Source organism: Capsicum annuum, chromosome 12 (assembly GCF_002878395.1).
Source record: "Capsicum annuum cultivar UCD-10X-F1 chromosome 12, UCD10Xv1.1, whole genome shotgun sequence".
Classification (NCBI taxonomy): Eukaryota; Viridiplantae; Streptophyta; class Magnoliopsida; order Solanales; family Solanaceae; genus Capsicum; species Capsicum annuum.
The window spans coordinates 109,361,484-109,382,613 of NC_061122.1; the positions used below are offsets into that span (position 1 = coordinate 109,361,484).

General features: G+C 36.7%; 1 pseudogene; it reads right to left on the minus strand.

Annotated features, from left to right (window-relative positions):
• The window catches only part of LOC107849084, a 34,156-nt pseudogene extending 26,811 nt beyond the window's left edge, over positions 1 to 7,345 (minus strand).
• Between the last annotated feature and the right edge of the window lie 13,785 nt (positions 7,346 to 21,130).

Below are 21,130 nucleotides of genomic sequence, written 5' to 3' on the forward strand. Positions count from 1 at the left end.
ACTCCATGAACCCTATTATCCATATGAGGCATTGAGAAAGGTCCATACCGGCACCCCCATCAAGGTCAGTTGTGGGCTTCAGGATCGGGCCTATTGGCCTGATCCTTACGCTACCACCACAGACCTCATTAAAAGTCACAAAATAAAGTCGCACCACAAAACTTTTTATGTCAAATTAACCTCTGACAATAACCAAAATTGAATTCAAAATAAGTCTATTACATAAGCTAAGAGGACCATGAAATACGAGCCTTCAAAGGATGTATGATCACCACTTTGATGTCAACACTCGAATTGCTTGAACACCAAATTACTACGCAAGAAGAGAAGAAGATACTTTGGACGTTGTGTCATGTAAGGACACAGTGAATCATCTTGGTTTCTGGACCTTAGAAAATTTCCTGGAATTCTAGTTCTTAGACCCAATACAACTTATGGGTACGACCTGTATATTGGGGTATAGGTGGAATTGTCCAATCATATGCCGAGCAGTGTTGGTTGGTGGAGTGGATTTTGGTCACTGGAATAGGTACAACTTGTGGTATGAGTCGTATAGTCGGATACAGATCATTCTATTTCTTTACTTAATCTTAGACTTGGTAACTTAAGTTAGATATAAGTACGAGTGGCTTATTATAAGCCATAAGATAGGGTACGAGTTGTACCCAGGGCACTTATGGTGGACAATGTTCAAATCTCTTGAGATTTTATCTTTCCAGGGGTACGGGTGAAGGGTACAAATCGTATATTGTCAGTACAACTTGGGTAGGGTGAGTCATACACTGGATAGTGTTGGGTCAAGGGGTAGGGGCTTAGGAAATAAGTTGTGGGTACCACTAATATCAGAGGGAATTTCACGTGAGGGTCAGTCGTACCCCTATGATGAGATTATGTGCAATTTATGAGGGGTTATTCTAGATATTTCCCTACTTATCATAATATGGTCCCACAACTTCTAACTCTTTTAGAAGGATATTTACCCTATTATTATATTTATTAACGCTTAGAAACTCTCTCTAAATACTCTATAATTCTCTCAAAAGCTTTTGGACAATAAAGTGAGGTTTTCAACTTGAGGACTAATTTGGGTTTTGGATATGGTTATGGTTATGGTTTTTTGTATGTTTTAATTATTATTTTATAATTATTAATGGTGGTTTTGGATAATTGGTTACACGAGAATGGTTTTTTGGTAATGGACTTTGATTTTTGAAATACTATGCCCTTAATGTGTTTGATAAAATACTTTTAACAATGTTTTCATTATAATATTGGTTTTTTAATGAAAACTTATGCATGGTTTAAATTTTGTAATGGAAGCCTACATAGTATGAATGGTTTAAATTGTTTTAAATGGATTGGAAAGGCCTTGGTGGCCATGGTTTTGGTTAATTGGAAATCATGAAGGGTACATGGAATCCCATACCTCAATCTAAAATGATTAAAATTGGTGCCCCATGCAACTTGCAATCTCCTGAATAAACAACTTAGCATAATCCTCTCTAGAGTAGGCTGTCCTCATAGGCAAGAAGTAACCAGACCTAGTCATCCTATCCATAATGATCCAAATTGAATCATTCTGATTTTGAGATAGGAAATACCCATAACAAAATCCACGTTGATTATCTCCTACTTCTATATAGGCAACTCTATTTCTTGAGACATACCACCAGGATTTAAATGTTCTACCTTAACTTGCTGATAGACCATATACTTCGCCACAAAGTTTTCCATATTTCTCTTTATATTGTTCCACCAATAGATTTTGTTCAGGCCATGGTACATCTTAGTCGAACGATATCATATACCTAGAATCATGAGCCTCAATCAAGGTCCTTTCTCACAGCCCATCAACATCAGGAACATACAACCTACCTTGATACTTTAAGAGACCATGACTCCCAATCTCAAATGCCATGACCTTCTTTTGACCCACAACTTTCTTATTCTGTATAAGTATAGGATCCAAAACCTGCTTCTGTTTTACCTTAGCACCAAGAGATAATTTAACATCTTTCTTAATTTGTATAAGTATAGGATCGATCCTCAGAGTCCAAAATATGAACTCTCAAGGGAGCCAACCGGTGAATATCCTTCACCAATACTCTCTTCTAATATTCCACATGAGATAAGCTCCACATAGATAACTTGCTAAGAGCATCGACAACCATATTAGCTTTACATGGATGATAGTGCATATTCATGTCACAAAACTTAAGTATCTCAAGCCACCTCCTTTGACTGAGATTCAACTCCTTCTGAGTAAAACACATACTGCAATGATCTAAACAAATGTCCACATGCACTTCTGATGAAACCCTTAGGGGTTTCTCCACACAGTGAGGGACCATGTCCCTCACAATCAATCACAGGCAAAGTACACAAAAATAAATACAAAGTACGAGACAATGCAGGAGGAATAAACACACAAGATTTTATGTGGAAACCAAGGAAAGGAAAAATCATGACTTGCCCTCACAAGCACCAAAGAAATATACTATACTAAACCTCCTGCTTACAGTTTAGATTTCAGCCTACCTCTAGGCTCCTTTTTCTTGTATTAACTCTACTACAATCTCATTTTGGTAACTCTACCAAGGACCGTCTCTACTTATTAACTCTAATCAGTTTCATACTTAGGAAACTCTACCTATGCACTTCTCTTAATAAGTGAAAACACTACTCTTATAACACGAGTAGTTCAATTACAAATAAATACTCAATCAAGAACACTCACTCACTCATAAAGCATACTACAAAGATAAGAACATGAATAATGCTTGAGCAATCTTGAAATAGAGTTTTTGTTGCCTCTCTTCACTCTTTAGAATCGTGCAAAAATAATTTGATAAAGAGGCATTTCTTTTTATTTATAGCTGAGTGATGATTAGATTTGTAAGATCATTTGACTAGCTTTCCTAGTCAATATAAAATAGCACCTACAAGTTTGTTACACAAGAGGACAAAACTATAAAGACAACGCGTGTCAGTTGAATTATATCTTGAACATCCAAGGACATGGTCCCTTGAAGTTAACTGCTCATCATCAAAACTACATATAGAAATTTTTCCCCTTTTTTATGATAACAAACTAACCATACAATTTTCAGCACCAATGCACATTCATCACATTTAATCAGTGTGATTATCACCTGAAGATGAATACCCCAATCATCATGTTTATTCCATCATACAATACAGGGATGTGGTCCCTTATCGTCATTTGCAACAAAAACCTCCAATTTCTTCCCTTATTATCATGCACCTTCATTTAGTGTATTTGCATAGTTCCCATTGTCAATATGACTCATTTCATTCATCTATTAGACATTACATACTTCCCCGTAGCAGTATGATATTCAAATTTGCAACTCAAATTTTTTGGTACCTGGTCGCTACTACATGAACTCAGTATTTCCCCTATTGACATCATTAAAAGTAAGAACAATAAGCCAAGAGTAAATTAAGCACAAATTATTTAACTCTTGGCAACTAGGGCAACACTAACACGAAGAATAACTTTAAAATTTAAAGAGAACAAATATAATACACAAAAAAACATTCATTCATAAGTAGGATAAGTATAATTGCAGTACATAAATTAAATGTTCTTAGCGAAAAAGCCATAGGAATCAAGAAAGATTAATAAGTGAAGGACAAGGAAGAAGAGTTTGAAGGAGTTGGGTCAAGTTGTTATTGAGATGCCTTATCTCTGTATTTGACCTAAGGACCTCGTTAGTTAAGATTAACTCCCTCTTCTTCAGTTCATCATTCTCAGTTCTAAGAATTTTACTGTCACATAGGCTTCCTTTGGAGAGATGCTGAATTATCTCCTGAAGATTATTGATTTCTTCATCCTTTGCAGCTAAACTACCCTTTAGTTCCTATATTTTCTTTCTAAGCTCCCTTTGATAAATACTACCTGATTTGACACATTCAGTCTTAACTGATCTCTTCATGCCAAATATTTGAAGCACAATACCTTGGGTTTCATTCTCACAAACAATACCAAATTGGTTAAATACCTTGTTTAACGAATATCCACAAGGCATGCCATGCTCTCTATTCTTCCCTAGAACCACTTTTTGAATATGTTCTATCATAAGTGTAGGTATATTAATGAATTCAAAGCTACTCAAGTATTCCATTACATACACATCAGTGGATGAGGCAATGCCTTTCTTTTGTTACCTAGGTAGAATTACCTTATTCATAAAGTCAAAGACCAATTGAAACTCACTCTTGAGTGATTTCCTATTCACTACAACCATAATTTTTCCTTTGATTTTGGATTCATTTGCTAAGAATTCTATTGAAGGCAGCTGCTTGGAGATAGTCCTCACCCCATATATAGAAACTTTCAAAATCCTTCCTAGTGTTTCCCCATTCAGCTTTATTTCCTTTCCTTAGACCTATGCAGTTAAATTCATTCCATCTTTTGAGAATTTCTAAGTAAAATAGAATTCCTTGACTATCTCATAAAAAATAGTGGGAATAGGTCCTTCCATGCGATTCATCCAACTTTGATGTTTAACCAGCTCAACAAGTTCCACCATACTAGGTTCTTCTAGCATATTTGAATCTAAAATCCTTCTAGTTAAAACCTTTAGATTCTTCAAGAACCAGATTCTAAATTCCTTGGATACAACCTCACTTTTCTCCCCATTCTTTCTTCTATTATAAGTGATCACAAATTCACTTTTTGATACTTTTGTTTTGTTGGGTCTAGGTCTCTCAAGAGTCAGCTGCTTCGCAGTAAAACTTCCAGACCATTTTCCAGGGATTTTTGGTATTTATTGACATAGGTTTTCTTGTGATAAACTATGCTCTTTCTTGGACTTTTTGACAATAAGATGAGATTTTCAACAACCCAGGTTTCATCTATTATAATACTATCAGAACAGTTTTCAAGATTCTGCAAAGATTCTTCATTAATAAGTTGAATGATAGAGTCAAGCTTTGGAAGAGTAGGATAAGAAGGATATTTTTTAGGATGGTTTTGTATAGGATTTTTCTCAATGATAATTTTAGAATCCTTTGTAGGACTAGAAACTGGGAGAGTTGCAACCATCAAGAAGGCTTTTTTCATAGAACGGCTATTTGGAATTTGGATTTTGCCTTTTTGGTATGAGAAGGAGTGGGTGCAATAAGATTTAAGGAATAATGAGCACAAGGAAAGGATTTTTGAGGGAACAAGATATGATCAATTTCAGATTTTTAGGTGACTTACCTTTCTTTTTAGAACAGAACAACCTTTTTCTGACACAAGGACGGGGAGGACGTAGCTTTTTCTTGAATGAATAGACTAAATTTACACGTACATGATACTAACCTGAGAGTTGGGATGGGTCCTTCTCTAGTTTGAGTGAATCTCCAACTTTGTTCTTGTGAAATCTGTCCACCTTTGAAGTTCCTCCCATGGGTGTTACTTACAAGGGTATGGTACTGAGTTAGACCAATATGTACCTAGTTTACCAAGGATACGTACCTCCTAAACATAGCGAATAGGAGACACTGATTTACTTGAAAGCAGTTCAGGCTAATCTGATCAATCCCAGCATCAACTTGTTCTATTCATTACACCTTATGATACTTTGACTTGTTCTGAAAATAAGTCTGTGAAGTAAATTGTAAACTTTGGAATTTTGAATTAACATCACTCTCATTTGCACCTTTCAGCCTTTCACCATCATCATGAATGAATTCTTTAATTTTCGATACTTTACTACCAATAGGGATCAATATTTCTTTTGACTGATCAGGAGTTTCATGCACTTCTTACTTTGAGAATTTCAGCTTTTTTTGCAAAGGACCAGGTCCTTTGAAATTAGCTATTTCAACATGTAAGACTTCCACTTGAAGTGTCTTGAGAGAGAGGTCAGTCAGATCTTCTAGAGTTAAACTTTGAGAACTTATAAATGAACTATATCTGACTATAATCACCTTTCTCATTCATTGATCCATGATCACCTGTTGAATTTGGGAACCTACTTGAGTTTGATTTCCCAGTAGGAGGACAATAGTGTGATCGAATCCCTTTTGGCCTATCTAGGTAAAGAGCTCCTTTTCACAATTTTCTATGGCTTGAAACCCATAAAGTATGCATTTCCTTGCTGAATATACCTGGTATATTCATTTTAGCTCTTATCCAGCTCTGATAATTTTCCTTTTATGTGCCCATCTCCTCGACAATGAGTACATAAAGGCTTGTGGACCCTTTTCTTGGCATCATGAGCAACCTTGCTTTGAGACCCGTGAAGTAGACTTCCTTCTTGATAACCAAGACCCTTCCCATTATTAGAACCTTGACAAGTTAAGTTAAAAAAGATCTGAGAGGATGTAGTCCATTGTACATATTTCTTAAGTTCTTCCTTCAGACAAACTAGGTCACCTTCCAATTCCTTATTCTTCTATAGTGCAGATATAAGGTGCTTTTGGGAATCCTTTAATTTTTCTTTGAGATTAACCTGAGACATTGATGTTTACTTCTTCCCTTTACTCTCAAAGGTATCTACTTTCTCCAATTGACTCACCAAGCTCAGATTTTCAAATTTGAACTTAGCAACCAGTTGCTCAGTTTCAGATATCGAATAGTCAAAGCTATCAATTTTGGCTCTTGACTTTCTACTTTTTATTCTAGTTTATTTTTCTCATTTGTCATTTTACAAGTGGAATCAATCAATACACTAGAAAGCCTTTTTATTTTTATAGCAGAATAATTCACTAAGTTTTCTTTAATGTCAGAAAGTTTTACCTTATTTTCTTCTTCATCTTTAGTGTTTGACATTAAAGAAAATAAGGAATCAAAGGTTACTTTCTCATTCTCCACTGTCTGTATGGAAACATCTTCCTACTTCTCATGTTTCTCAGATTCACGAGAGGAGTCTCCCCACATTGCTTGAGCCTGCCTTACTGCATAATCAACTATAGACTGTATGCTTAAATTTATAGGGACCTAGTCCCTATTCTTCCTTTCTCACCACTGAATCTTGAGATATTCCTGATAGTCTAATTTATGCATTGGACAATCCTTACTGACTTGCTCAGGACTTCCAAATTTGTGACAAACTTTTATAGTGCCTCTTTTTCTGCTGTTGCTTCCACTTCTCTGGAACTGACCACTTTTTCTCATAGATTTAACAATCTTATTTGCGAAATAGGTAACATCAGTGTCTTTATCATCAACTGGATCATATTTAGAAGGCTTCAATGCCAGGGATTTTTCTCTTTTTACCTCCTTCATCTCCAACCCTTGCAGCTTCTTGAGCTGATGAGTCTTTAGATTTCTAATGAGTTCATCCATAATGAGGGTCTTTAGGTTCGTCGCTTCAGTCATGGTATCCATTTTGCTTTACTAGAACTTTGAAAGAACACCAAAAAAATTTGTCACTTGTTATGCAAGGGAATCACTTCACCTAAGTAGTGAATGTCATTTGTGATAGAAGTGAACCTTGTATGTATGTTTTGGATTGTTTCTCCTTCTTTCATGGTGAAGGTTTCATATTGAGTAGTCAGGATTTCCACTTTTGAATTCTTCACATCAGTGGTGCCTTTATGAGCAGCTCTCAAGTAATCACAAATCTCTCTTTGCATTTTCACTCGCCGATATCCTATTGTATTCATCAGGACCTATGCCACATACTAACAGTTTCTTAGCGTTGTAATTCCTTTTAATCTTTTTCTTGTCTTCATCATTGTACTGTCACTTGCTTTTAATAACCATTCTTGTAACCTCTCATTCGTTGACTTTTTTAACAGGAATATGAGGACCATCAAGAATTATGTCCATCAGTTCACAATCCTGAGCCATAATAAAGTCATACATCCTGGTTTTACACCACCCATAATACTGACCATCGAATCTTGGTGGTCTAGTGGTTGATTTTCCTTCTTATAGATTAAGTGGAGCAGCCATGCTAACTAGGACACTCTAGGTGTGAGCCTTTTAGAGTGACCTTGCTCTGATACCAATTATTGAAACCCGTCGGGGTTGTACCACACAGTAAAGGACCAGGTTCCTCACAATCAATTATGAGCAAAGTACACAAAAATAACCAGGAAGTAAGAGACAGTGCAGGAAGAGTAAAAATAGAAGATTTTACGTGGAAAACCTGGAAGGGAAAAGCCAGGGATTTCCCTCACAAGCACCAACGAAATCCACTATAATCGACCTCCTGATTACAGTCTAGATTTCATACTACCTCTAGGCTCCTTTTGCTTGTAGTAACTCTACTACAAACTCATCTTGGTAACTCTACCAAGGACCCTCTCTACTGATTAACTCTAATCAGTCTCATACTTAGGCAACTCTACCTAAGCACTTCTCTCATAAAATAAAAACACTACTCTTATAACACAAGTAGTCCAATTACAAATCAATACTTACTCAAGAACACTCACTCACTCATTAAGAATACTGCAAAGATAAGAACATGATCAATGCTTGAGAAATATTGAAATGGAATTTTTGTTGTCTCTCTTCACTCCTTAGAATTATGCAAAAACTGTTTGATAAAGAGGCATCTCTTTCCTTTTATAGCTGAGTGGTGATTAGGGCTAAAATATCCTTGGACCACCTATCCTAATTAGTACAAAATAGCACATGCAAGTTTGTTACATAAAAAGACAAAATTGTGCAGACAATACATGCTAGTTGTACTATATCTTGCACATCCAGGTACCTAGTCCCTTTAAGTTAGATTGCTCATCATCAAAACTACATATAGCAATCCCATACAAGTAATGGAGCCAAATCTTCAAAGCAAAAACCATAGCCTCCAACTCTAAATCGTGAGTCAGATATTTTCTCTCATGAACCTTGAGCTACCTAGAAGTATAAGCTACAACCATACCATGCTGCATCAACACGTAACCTGGACCCACACAGGATACAACACAATAAACAACAAAACCATCGGTACCCTCGTGTAGGATCAAAACTGGTGTAGAAGTCAACTTATTCTTCAACTTCTCAAAACCACCCTTACAATCATCGGACCACAAAAACTTTACCTTTTTTGGGTTAATTTAGTCAACAGAGAAGTAAGAGAAAAAAACTCTCCATAAACCTTCTATAATACCTGGCCAAGCCCAAAAAGCTCCTAATGTCGGTTGGCGTCGTAGGTCTCAGACATCTCTTTACTGCCTCAACCTTCTGTGGATCCACCATGATCCCCTCACTAGAAATAACATGTCCAAGAAAAGTCACAGTGTTCAACCAGAACTCACCTTAGAAAATTTTGCATACAACCTCTGATCCTTAAGAGTCTACAACACAGTTCGAAGGTGATTGATCTGATTCTCCTCACTCTTAGCGTACAATAAGATATCATTGATGAAAACTATCACTAACAGATCCAGAAACTGTCTAAACACCCAATTCATTAGATCTATAAATAAGACCAGAGCATTAGTCAACCCAAATGACATAACTAGGAACTCATAATGACCATATCGGGTTCAAAAAGCAGTCTTGGGAACATCAGCCTCCCAAATCTTTAACAGATGATACCTCGAACAAAGAACAATCATAGAGAAGCATCTAGCACCTTGAAGCTAGTCAAAGAGATCATCAATCCTAGGAAGAGAATACTTATTCTTCACTATAAACTTATTCAGTTGACGATAGGCTATACACATCCGAAGGGACCCATCCTTCTTATGCACGAAAAACACAGGTACAGCCTACAAAGAAATGTTAGGTCGGATGAAACCCTTATCAAGAAGATCTTTTAACTTCTCCTTTAACTCCTTTTACTTTGTCAAAGCCATTCTATAAAGAGGAATAGAAATAGGATGGGTATCCGATAGAAGATCAATCCCAAAATCTATTTCCCTATTAGGAGGAATTCCGAGAAGCTCATCGGGGAACACCTTAGGAAACTCAGTAACTAAAGGGACAGAATACAGAGAAAAACCCTTAAAATTAGAATCCTAAACCTAAAATAGGTGATATGAACTCTTTAGAAATCAACTTTCAAGCTTTAAGGTAGGAAATAAATATCCCTTTGGGTACTAAGAAACTTTCTTCCCATTTGATTATCATTTCATGAGGAAATTAAAAACTAACCTTACGGGTCCTACAGTCTGGGGAAGCATAGCATGAATGAAAACAATCCATCCCTAAGATAACATCATAATCCACCAGATCCAATTCTATAAAATCCACTATTGTCTCCCTATAAAAGATAGACACCACACAACCCCTATATACCTTTCTAGCAATTATTAAATCACCCGCGAAGGTAGAAATAGAGAAGGGGTCAAAAATACCTTCAGGACCAAAATCAAGATATACAACCGCATAAGGGGTCACATAAGAGAGGGTAAACCCCAGATCAAGCAAATAATAAAAATCATGAGAGAAGAGTTATAATGTACCAGTAAAAACATTATGAGATGCCTTAAATTCCTGGTGAGTGGAAAGAGCAAAGAGATGATTTCGACCAATGCTGGTACCTGAAGTAGCATCCTTTAGTACAAGAGCTGAAGAGGTGATAATCGAAATCATATTAGCCCTAGTGACTACCTTAGCTACAAGACAGTCTCTCTGCATATGGTCAGGCTGACCATAATTAAAGCATTAATTTCTCCCCTCATCACAATAACCATAGTGAAACTGACCACAAAATATACAAGAAGGATAAAGTGGGGCTGACTGAGCTCCACTAGCCTGAGATTGGGCACCCTGTTCCTTAGTACCACTAGTAGCCTGAAAGTGACGATCACCATACGGCTTAAGATAAGGAGCACTAATCAAAGAATATGAATTGGAATTCCCCCAATACTTCTTCTTATCCCACTATCTACCAACCCTACCAAAATTTTATTAATTCGTACCCTGCCTTGTACACCTGAACTTTTTAATATACCTTTCTCCGATCTCTGCCTGTCTTTTTTTCTCATCCTCTACTCACTGCATATAAACCATAATGGAATCCAAAAGTGGTAGTCTACGAAAATTGTCATAACCTAAACCAGGGCCTGTATGTGACGGGTATCTCAAGTCCATTGAGGATCATAGACCACCCTCTTTGATTAGCTAAGAACATAATACAGGTAGCAACATATAAATTCCAAATACAAAACAAAATAGAATAATGTAAGCTCAAAAGAGTCTAAGAATAACAATAACAATACCCAGTCCATAGTAATCCACCAAGCTTCTAACAAAACAAAATCAATCTAAGTTGGTACATTCCCCCTAAAATAGCCAAAACAAGTCAAAAGAAAAGTCAATAATAATAGATAAACCAAGAAGCAACAAAATTCTGAAGTAAGGAGGCTCACCACTTAAAGCTGACTACTAACAACCCAAAAATCTTTTTAATATGCAAGAAAGGTAGAGGTGTCTTGGATTCCTGCATCGAATAGGGATACAACATCTGAATATGGCTAGCAGGTTGAGCACGAGCATGTTACTCGGGAAGGGGAAAACATAATGCCAAATCAAAACCACAGTAAAAATTCCACATGCACACATTATACATACATATATATATATATATATATATATATAACATGTTGGGGTAGGGAACAAGGTTTAGCATGAAAGTAAAACATTATCCTAGACTGTGTAGCTTTCCCATTATCTAAGCACCCATAGGCTATATGGGTGTAACACCTCCTGTTGGTTGTGCCCCAGTGCATGTTAGCAGCACAAACCGAAGATATCCAAGGAAGACCAGGGAATTCTCTGACCCCACATCAATCCAGGATACATGAGTATGATATAGTGTGAATTATGCACACGGTCATCAAGACCCCTAAATCTGCAAATGGGGTTTCCAATGTTCGTCTTCCCTGGGATTTACTCCTTTATGGTGAGCTGTACAACCCCCTTTAAGCCTAATTAAAACAAGTTTCACATAACCCATCCATTTAACCAAAGAATTATCCATTAGGCACACCATAGGTATTGTCATACCCTTATGCTTGAAAGCTTGTAATTAATCTATTACAATTCCATTAACTTGGGGGAATGCCTTGTCCTTTGTTCATTAAATCAAATTTGGTGAATGCCTCGACCCCTTTCAGTTTATAAAATCAACTCGTGGAATGCCTCAAACCTTGAGGTTTCAATTTCAATTAAAACACGACCAATAATGCCTTCAAAATCCATGTTCATTGTTTAACCATTTATTCTATGCAATAGTATAGGTGTGTAAGTTAAACCAAGTTACAATTCCACAATTCAAATCCATTTTAATTAAGTGGGTTGAGGAAACACAATAATCAAAACCAGTTCCAAGTTCAAAACATCAATTTGGGGGAATACCTCAGCCCTTATTCCAATTACCATACCCATGTACCCCATTAGCTTTAAAAACATTCAATTCAAGCATGAAAAACTCATAAAAACTATGGGAAAACAACTCAAGAATCAACCATTCCAAAACCATCAACCTATATCATAACTGACATTCAAATCCATATAAATAAACTATTTAAAACACATGCGTTTCATAAAATAAGATTTGGAGAAGAGTAACATGCCTGAAAGTACAGAGAATTATGGAGAGAAATCTACCCTTAAGCCCTTAGATGACCAACTTTGAGGAACCCTAGCTTGTTCTTGCCTTAGGGATTTGAGAAAGTTTTTATGCTTGATAAGTGTCATAAATAACACCCCAAAGGTGATTTATGGTCATGGGTCTTAAGTGGGAAAGAGGGAAATTTCCAGAGTGAAAGAGGGAAATTTCCAGAGTGCCCTTCACTAATAGTTGAAAAATTATTGCTAGTGACTACGACTCACTATACGACTCGTAAGGACTTACTAGGACTTGTCACCATGAGTCATAGTATGGCCAGTATCTAAGGGACCCCTCTCTGGTGACCCTATGACTCACATAATATGACTCATCAAGTGACCCTACCTGTCATAATTTCTTAGTCATAACCAAGATAGAAATATTTGGGATACACACTGGTCACCCTATGACAAGTATAGAGTCATTACGACTCAAACCCCAAGGTCATAGTCACCATAGAGACTTCAGGCTAGCACACTGTTAAGGCTATGATTGGGGTCTTAAGACCCATATTGAAACCTTACAACTAATATGATGAGTCGTAGTCATGGCAGTAAGCTCAAAACTTAGGGAATTTACCAAGATCCGAAATCCAGGGTGTTACATTCTCTCACCCCTCTTCCCATAGGACCATTCATCCTTGAATGATGAGATAAGGCATTCATTAGCATGATTTAACATAGAACAAACCCATACTTTTCTTTAATAAAGACATAAAACAAGGATATTAAGAAATACACATACCTTGAGCACGATTATCCAAAGCGGAAAATAGGAATGGATATCTGGACTTCATCTCCTCTTCACCTTCCCAAGTAGCTTTTTTAACCTTATGATTCACCGAAGCTATATTCTTACTATTGAAATGGTAGACTTGTTTATCCAAAATCTCAATCGAGACTTCCTCATATGACAAGGAATCCATAACACCAACACTCTCTAAAGGAACAACCAAGGAAGGATCGCCGACACACTTCTTCAACAATGAAACATGAAAGATCGAGTGGATAGAACCAAACTCAAAGGCAACTCCAACTCATAAGCCATATTGCCCACACTCTTAAAGATCATGTAAGGGACAATATAATGAGGACTGAGCTTATCCTTCCTTTAAAAACTCATCACTCCCTTCATGGGAGACACCTTCAAGAATACCCAATCACTAATATCAAACTCCAACTTCCTATGCCTCACATCCTCATTGGAATTTAGGTGGTCTTAATCCTATCCCTAATCACCTTCACCTTGTCCATAGTCTGATGAACTAAGTCAGGACCAAACAATCTAGTCTTACCAACTTTGAACCACCCAATTGGAGACCTATGCCTTCTACCATACAAATCCTCAAACAGCGCCATCTGAATGCTAAAGTGATAGTTGTTATTAAAGGCAAACTATATGAAAGGAAATTAATACACCCAACTACCACCAAATCAATCAAATAGGACCTTAGTGTATCTTCCAAAGTTTGAATAGTTCTCTCTGCTTGTCCATCCATCTAAGGGTGGAAAGTGGTGATAAGGTTCACCTTAGTCTCCAAACCTCTTTAAAAAGAGCACCAAAAATGAGAAGAGAACTTTGTACCTAGATCAGATATAATAGCAACGGGCGCACCATACAACTTGACGATCTCTTGAACGAAAATCTTAGCATAGTCTTCTATAGAATAATTAGTCCTTACTGGCAAGAAATAAGCAAACTTAGTCATTCTATCCACGATAACCCAAATTGAGTCAAACTGACTATGAGACAGTGGAAGATTGCTAATGAAATCCATATTAATCACTTCCCATTTTCATGCCATCAACTAAATCTCTTGAGACAAACCACTAGGCCTCAAATGCTCCATCTTTACCTGCTGACAAACCATACTCTTAGCCACAAAATTGGAGATATCTATCTTCATGTTATTCCACCAATAAATTTCTTTCAAGTCAAGCTACATCTTGGTCGAACCAAGATGAATAGTGTATGTTGAATCATGAGCCTCAACCAAAATCCTTTATCGTAACCTATCGATATCGGGGATGCACAATTTACCTTGGTACTTCAGGATACCAACACCACCAATCTCAAAATCCAAGACTTTCTGCTGACCCATATCTTACTAAATTTGCATCAAGGTAGGATCAAAAACCTACTTTTCCTTTACCTCAGTACGGAGAGAAGACTTCACCACCTCCTGAATGATCACCTCACAATCCTCAGAATCCAAAAGATGAACTCCAAATTTAGCCAAACAATGAATATACTTTACTAAACCTCGCTTATACTTATCAATATGAGATAAGCTCCTCATGGATAGCCTGTTAAGAGAATCAACAACCATATTATCTTTCCCCTGATGATAGTAGAGACTCATCTCATAATCCTTGAGTAACTCAAGCTATATCCTTTGCCTAAGATTAAACTTCTTCTGGGTGAACACATACTGCAAGCTCTTTTGATCTGAATATATTTCAACATAAACTCCAAACAAATAATGGAACCAAATCTTCAAAGAACAAACCAACCAACAACTTTAATTTATGAGTAGGGTAATTTCTTTCATGGGCCTTCAGCTACAAAGAAGCATACGTCACTACCCTACCATGCTGCATCAACACACAACCTAATCCCACATGGGATGCATCATAACATACAATAAAACCATCTGTGCCCTTGGGTAGGGTCAAAATCGGAGCTGAAGTCAACTTATCCTTTAACTTCTTAAAGCTATCCTCAAAAGAATCATACCGCAAAAACTTCACCTTCTTTTGAGTTAACATAGTCAACGGAGCAGTGATCAAAGATGAACTCTCCATAAACCTCCTATAATACCCGAATAAAACCAAGAAGCTCTAAATATCAATTTGAGACATGGGTCTAGGCCATTTATTTATCGCCTCTACCTACTGTGGATCAACCATGATCCTTCACTATAAATAACATAACCAAGGAAGGTCACAACATTTAACCAGAATTCATACTTAGAAAATTTGGTGTACAATTGTTGATCTTTCAAAGTCTGCAACACTATATGGAAGTAATTGGAATGGTCTTCCCCACTCTTAGAATAAACCACGATGTCATCAATAAACACAATGATGAAAAAGTCCAGAAACTAATCGAACACTTAGTTCATAAGATCCATAAATATCATCGGGGCATTAGTCAACCTAAAAGACGTGAACAAGAACTCATGATGGCTATATCAGGTATGAAAAGCAATCATAGGGATATCCACTTCCCTAATCTTCAACTGATGGTAAACTGATCAAAGATCAATCTTAGAAAAGTACTTAGCATACTAAATCCGATCAAATAGATCATTAATCCTAGAAAGAGGATACTTATTCTTCATCGTCACCTTATTCAGCTTGCGATAATCTATACACATACGAAGGGAACCATTTTTATTGTTTATAAAGAGAATAGGAGTACCCCATGAAGAAACACTAGGACGAATAAAACCCTTATCAAGAAGATCTTTCAACTATTCCATAAGTTTTTTTTAAACTCAACTAGAGCCATTCTATATGGAGAGATAGAGATAGAATGGGCATCCAGGAGAAGATCAATCCCAAAGTCTATTTTCTTATTAGGAGGAATACCGAGAAATCATAAAGAAAGACCTTAGAAAATTCATTAACCACGGGAACAGATTGCAAAGGAGGACCCTTTTAGTTAGAATCTTTAACCTAGACCAAATGATAAAGACACTCTTTGGAAACTAACTTCTAAGCTCTAAGAAAAGAAATGTACCTTCCCTTAGGCTCTAGGGAACTCCCTTCCTATTCTATAATAGACTCATTAGGAAATTTGAAAATGACCCTACAAGTCAGATAATCTGGAGAGGAATACATCAAAATAAACCATCTCCAAGTCTACCAAGGTCTCACTACCACATATAGAAATCACAAAACCCCTATAGATCTTTCTAGCCAAAGCAGAGTCACCCATTGAGGTAGACATGAAATAGGGATCAGAAATACACTCAGGAGCAAGACCAAAATGAATAGCCACATAAGGGCTCACATAAGAAAGAGTAGACCCAGGATCAAGCAAATAATATACATTATGAGAGAAGAGTTGTAATGTACCAGTGACAACATCAGGAGATGCCTGAAATTCCTAACGGGTGGCAAGAGCATATAATAATTTTGGTCAGTATAGTACTCTTTGGTGCAGGGTCTAAAGAAGTAGCAACTGAAAACTTATTACCCAATAGCAACATTGCTGGAAGGATAATTTCTCTAAATATTACCCTATTAGCCACATAAAATACTTATTCCTTCCCTCATCATAAATACCATGGTGCAACTACCCATAAAATCTGTAGGGATGATATGATAGAACCGATTATGCCCCACTGTCCTAAGATTGGGCACCTTGTGCCTTAAACCCACCATTACTCTAAAAGCGGTGATCACCGGATGGCTTAGAATATGGAACACTAATCGTAGAATAAGAACCATAATTTCCACACTTCTTCTTAGACCATTGCCTTCTATCTCTATTTTAGTGACCCCCACCCTGCTCAGAATACCAGAATTTCTTTATTTTCCATTCCTCTATTTTGTCTTATTTCTTCTTCTCCTCTTCAACTTGTTGCACATACACCATAAGCCTAGTTATATCCATGTTGTTTTTCAGCAAGGAGACCTTACACTCCAACACCAAGTCCCGATATAAGATCCAAGAAAACTTACTTATCTTAGCCCTCATAGAAGACACCAACTCTAGAGATAGAAAGACAACTAATGAAATTTTATGGTGTACTCCTTTATGCTCATCTTTCCCTATCTCGGATTCATAAACTCCTTAGCCTTTGCCTTCCTCAGCTCTTGAGGAAAGAAATGATCAAGGAAAGTAATAGAGAAGTCATCCTATGTAGCTGGATTAGCATCATCTCTTCTCTATTTTCTCATTTCTCATACGACTAATATGCCACATCCTTTAACTAATATGAAGCAAACTCCACACCCTTCGAGTTGGAAACATGCATCACTCGAACCTGAATATTCTTCGATACCACTATAACAACATCTATACTACTAAAGCAATAACATGACATACTATCTTAATATACTCCATAATCTCCATAACAATTGAGTATCATTTTTAACGCGTAAAGCCATATACACAATAGTAGAGCATCTACTTGCCATAATCATTATCAACCATCATTAGAGATTAAAGCACAAGAAATTACCAGGACATCCCATACCACTGGGAAGTACACAAAAGAGAGCACAACAAGAACTCATCACGGCGTCCTATACCACCGGAGAGTACATAAAAAAATGTCAAACAAGAACTCATCATGGTATCCCATACCACCGGAGAGTACACCAAAAGAATATAACTAATAATATAATAAAACACAACTGTTCCTCAATTTACCGAAACCACAGGTAGCATAACCTAGCCATAGCTCATTACTGAAATCCACTTCCATATACCCATGCCATAATTTAACATAAAGGAAGCAACATTGTCATAGCATAGACATGTAGTCATTAATTCTGTAATTAATTGATAAACACCATGAAGTCCATAGTATTTAACCTTATTTTCCAAAAGTCAATAGATTACAAGCCTTATAAGTACTAGTCATCAAATTGGGGAAAACTACAAGCCACCCATATTATAGGTTATCCAACTATCATAAGGCCATTCTTTAATTAGCATCATCATGATATGAGTTATCAATTAAGACATCTCAACCTCACATATTAAAAGATAATTTAACTAACCATCATGCAATACTAGTTCCATCATCACTAAGCATGTCACAACCTTGAGGACAAATTTCCATAGTTTAATCAAGTAAAGACCACCAACTAGTTTACTAGGTTTCTAGTCTCCTAGTAATAATCATATATTTTAGAAGTAACTAGTTATCACATAAGCTACCTTGCTAGGCAAGATTTCATAATATAACCTCTTATTCAAGTCAAGGATATATATTAGATTAGCCATTGATTCTATGGAAGATTACACATATCAATAGGTTTTAACTCAATATAAGGCATAGATTTTCTCTAGTTTCTAATTTAGCATCAACAAGGGTCACACCTCATATTTAGTAATTTGGAACAAGAACTAAATAGCAATATACCATGAGAGACCTTTTATCTCAAGCACATATAAGTAAACTTGCCCCACATAGCATCATAATGTTCTTACCTCTTTTGGATTTACCGGGTATCATCATAATATCAATATATTCCTATGGATTCATTGAGAATCATCATACTATCACATATTCCTTTGGATTCACCGGGCATCATCATAATATCGGATATTCCTCTGGATTCACTGAGAATCATCATAATATCATATATTCCTTCGGATTTTTCAAGCATCATCATAATATCATATAGTTCTCCAAATTCACCGGGCATCATCATAATATCACATATTCCTCCGAATACAATAACATATATACACAAAAGTTCACAATATAAAGTAGTAGGGGTGTAGGATATCACTTGACATTTTACCTTGCTAATAAGCTTCACACATAATATGAGAATCAACAAGAGCATGAGTATTTACCAAACATGTACAATAATTACTTAACAAGGGTATTCAAGTCACGATCACAAGATAATCCAATAATTGAGTACAACCATCAAAACTCCTATATATATATTGTTTAGACAATCACCACATATGTAGGTTGCTAGATATTTACTTATTTCAAGCTTAAGGTGGGTCAAGTGCCACTTCTAAATCCCGAGAATACCTAGCTCAGAAACACAAGTATAGATTTTACTCCAAATTAGGCTAAGTCATCCATGCCTCACCATAAGGTCTTACCAATCCTTTCTAGGTCCATAGGAAAAGTCTCTTCAAGAATCCTTCCTAAGTCAACCCAACACCAAGGTCATCTCCTATTTAGACATTATGTAGGTCAAAACACTCCTAAGGATAAAGAAGCATACCATTTATGTCTTACATAAAACAAATATAGTGTTCTCACACTAGTCATGAGACCATAAATAAGCTAACCAAGGTCCTAGACTAAGGGTCAAATATTATACCATTCAAATCAATAGTGTATAGCAATTAATAAATCCTAAGTTCACCATTTAATCAGCTATCGTCTAAATTCCCCGCCCAATCTCGTAAAATATCAATAATTACATTACAAACAAGCTCAATCTAGTCTACGAGTAAGCCTAACCTATATTGAATCCAAGCAACTCATGAACAAATGAGTTTTTCTTTTCTTTTTTGTGAAGCTTCCTCTTCCGCAAGAAATGCTATCAACAATACAATCTAAACATTACAAAAAGAATGACAATACCTATTATAGCACCATTGTGCCATGGGTTTTCAAATGGATACCAAAACCCCAATTGGGTTTCACCCTTATAAAGGAGTTTCCAAGACCAACCCATAGTCTAACTATCTTTAGGGAGTTAGAACCCTCAAGTAATTTGAGTCACTTACTCAATCTTGGGGTTACAATTGACCCTTAATGGTTTGGGGGTTTTGAGTCAAGAAACTATGAAATCAATACCAAATTAGAGGAATTCTTACCTTAGATTGTAGCAAGAATCAACCATACAAGTTGTTTAAGCACTAATTCAACCCATAACACACACTTGGAAGGTCTTACACTCTATTAGGGTTTCTAGGTTAAGAAGGAGATATAAAATGGCCAAAATTCATGCAATATAGCACTTAAATATGGGATAACTAGCCCTCTGATGATGTGGTCGCAGCCCCTGTGTCATTTCAATTGCGGTCTTGCGGTTGCACCTCTTTCACCGCGATCGTGGAACCTCAATGTATTATATGCATGGTTTGGGATGCATTCGGGGTCTGTTTTGAACAAATAAGATAAGAAACCCTATTGTTTTTAATATTCTGGATGCGTTGGAGAAGTCAAATTTTGGATGTGAGGCTGTTTTACTAAAGTTTTTACTTAGTGGTCCATTTGGACCAATGAAGACTTCAAATTGAGAAAAGGGGTTCTAAAACCCAAATAAATCATCAGGTAACCAAACTATCGATCCCTATAAGTCATTAGTAACTTGGGATAGATATGGAGAAGCTTTATTAGAGGAAGCAGGCAAGAATACCGATAATGACCTGAAGGGTCATTACAACATCCACTACTAAGGAACTTTCATACCCGTAAGTTAAAGACAAGCAAGTACCTAAATTTTCAAATAAGTGAGGATATTGGGCCCATATCTCACTCTTGATCTCCCAAGTAGCTTCCTATATTAGGCGATGCCTCCATTCAACCTTGACCACCGGAATCTCCCTAGTACGCAGTCGCCTTATATCACTAGTAAAAATAAGCACGGGCTCCTCCACAAAGGTCAATTGATTGTCCAACTGGACCAAGTCCTATCTAAGGCCATGAGAAGGATTTGGAATATACTTCTGCAACATAGAGACATGGAATACTGGATGGACAGCAGCAAAGTCTGGAGGTAGAGCCAACTCATAGGACACCTCACCAACCACATGAAGGATCTCAAAAGGACAAATATAGTGAGTTCTAAGCTTACCCTTTCTTCCAAATCTCATCATACCTCTCATGGGTGAAACTCAAAGAAATACTCGATCACCTACTCCAAATCTCAAAGCACGGA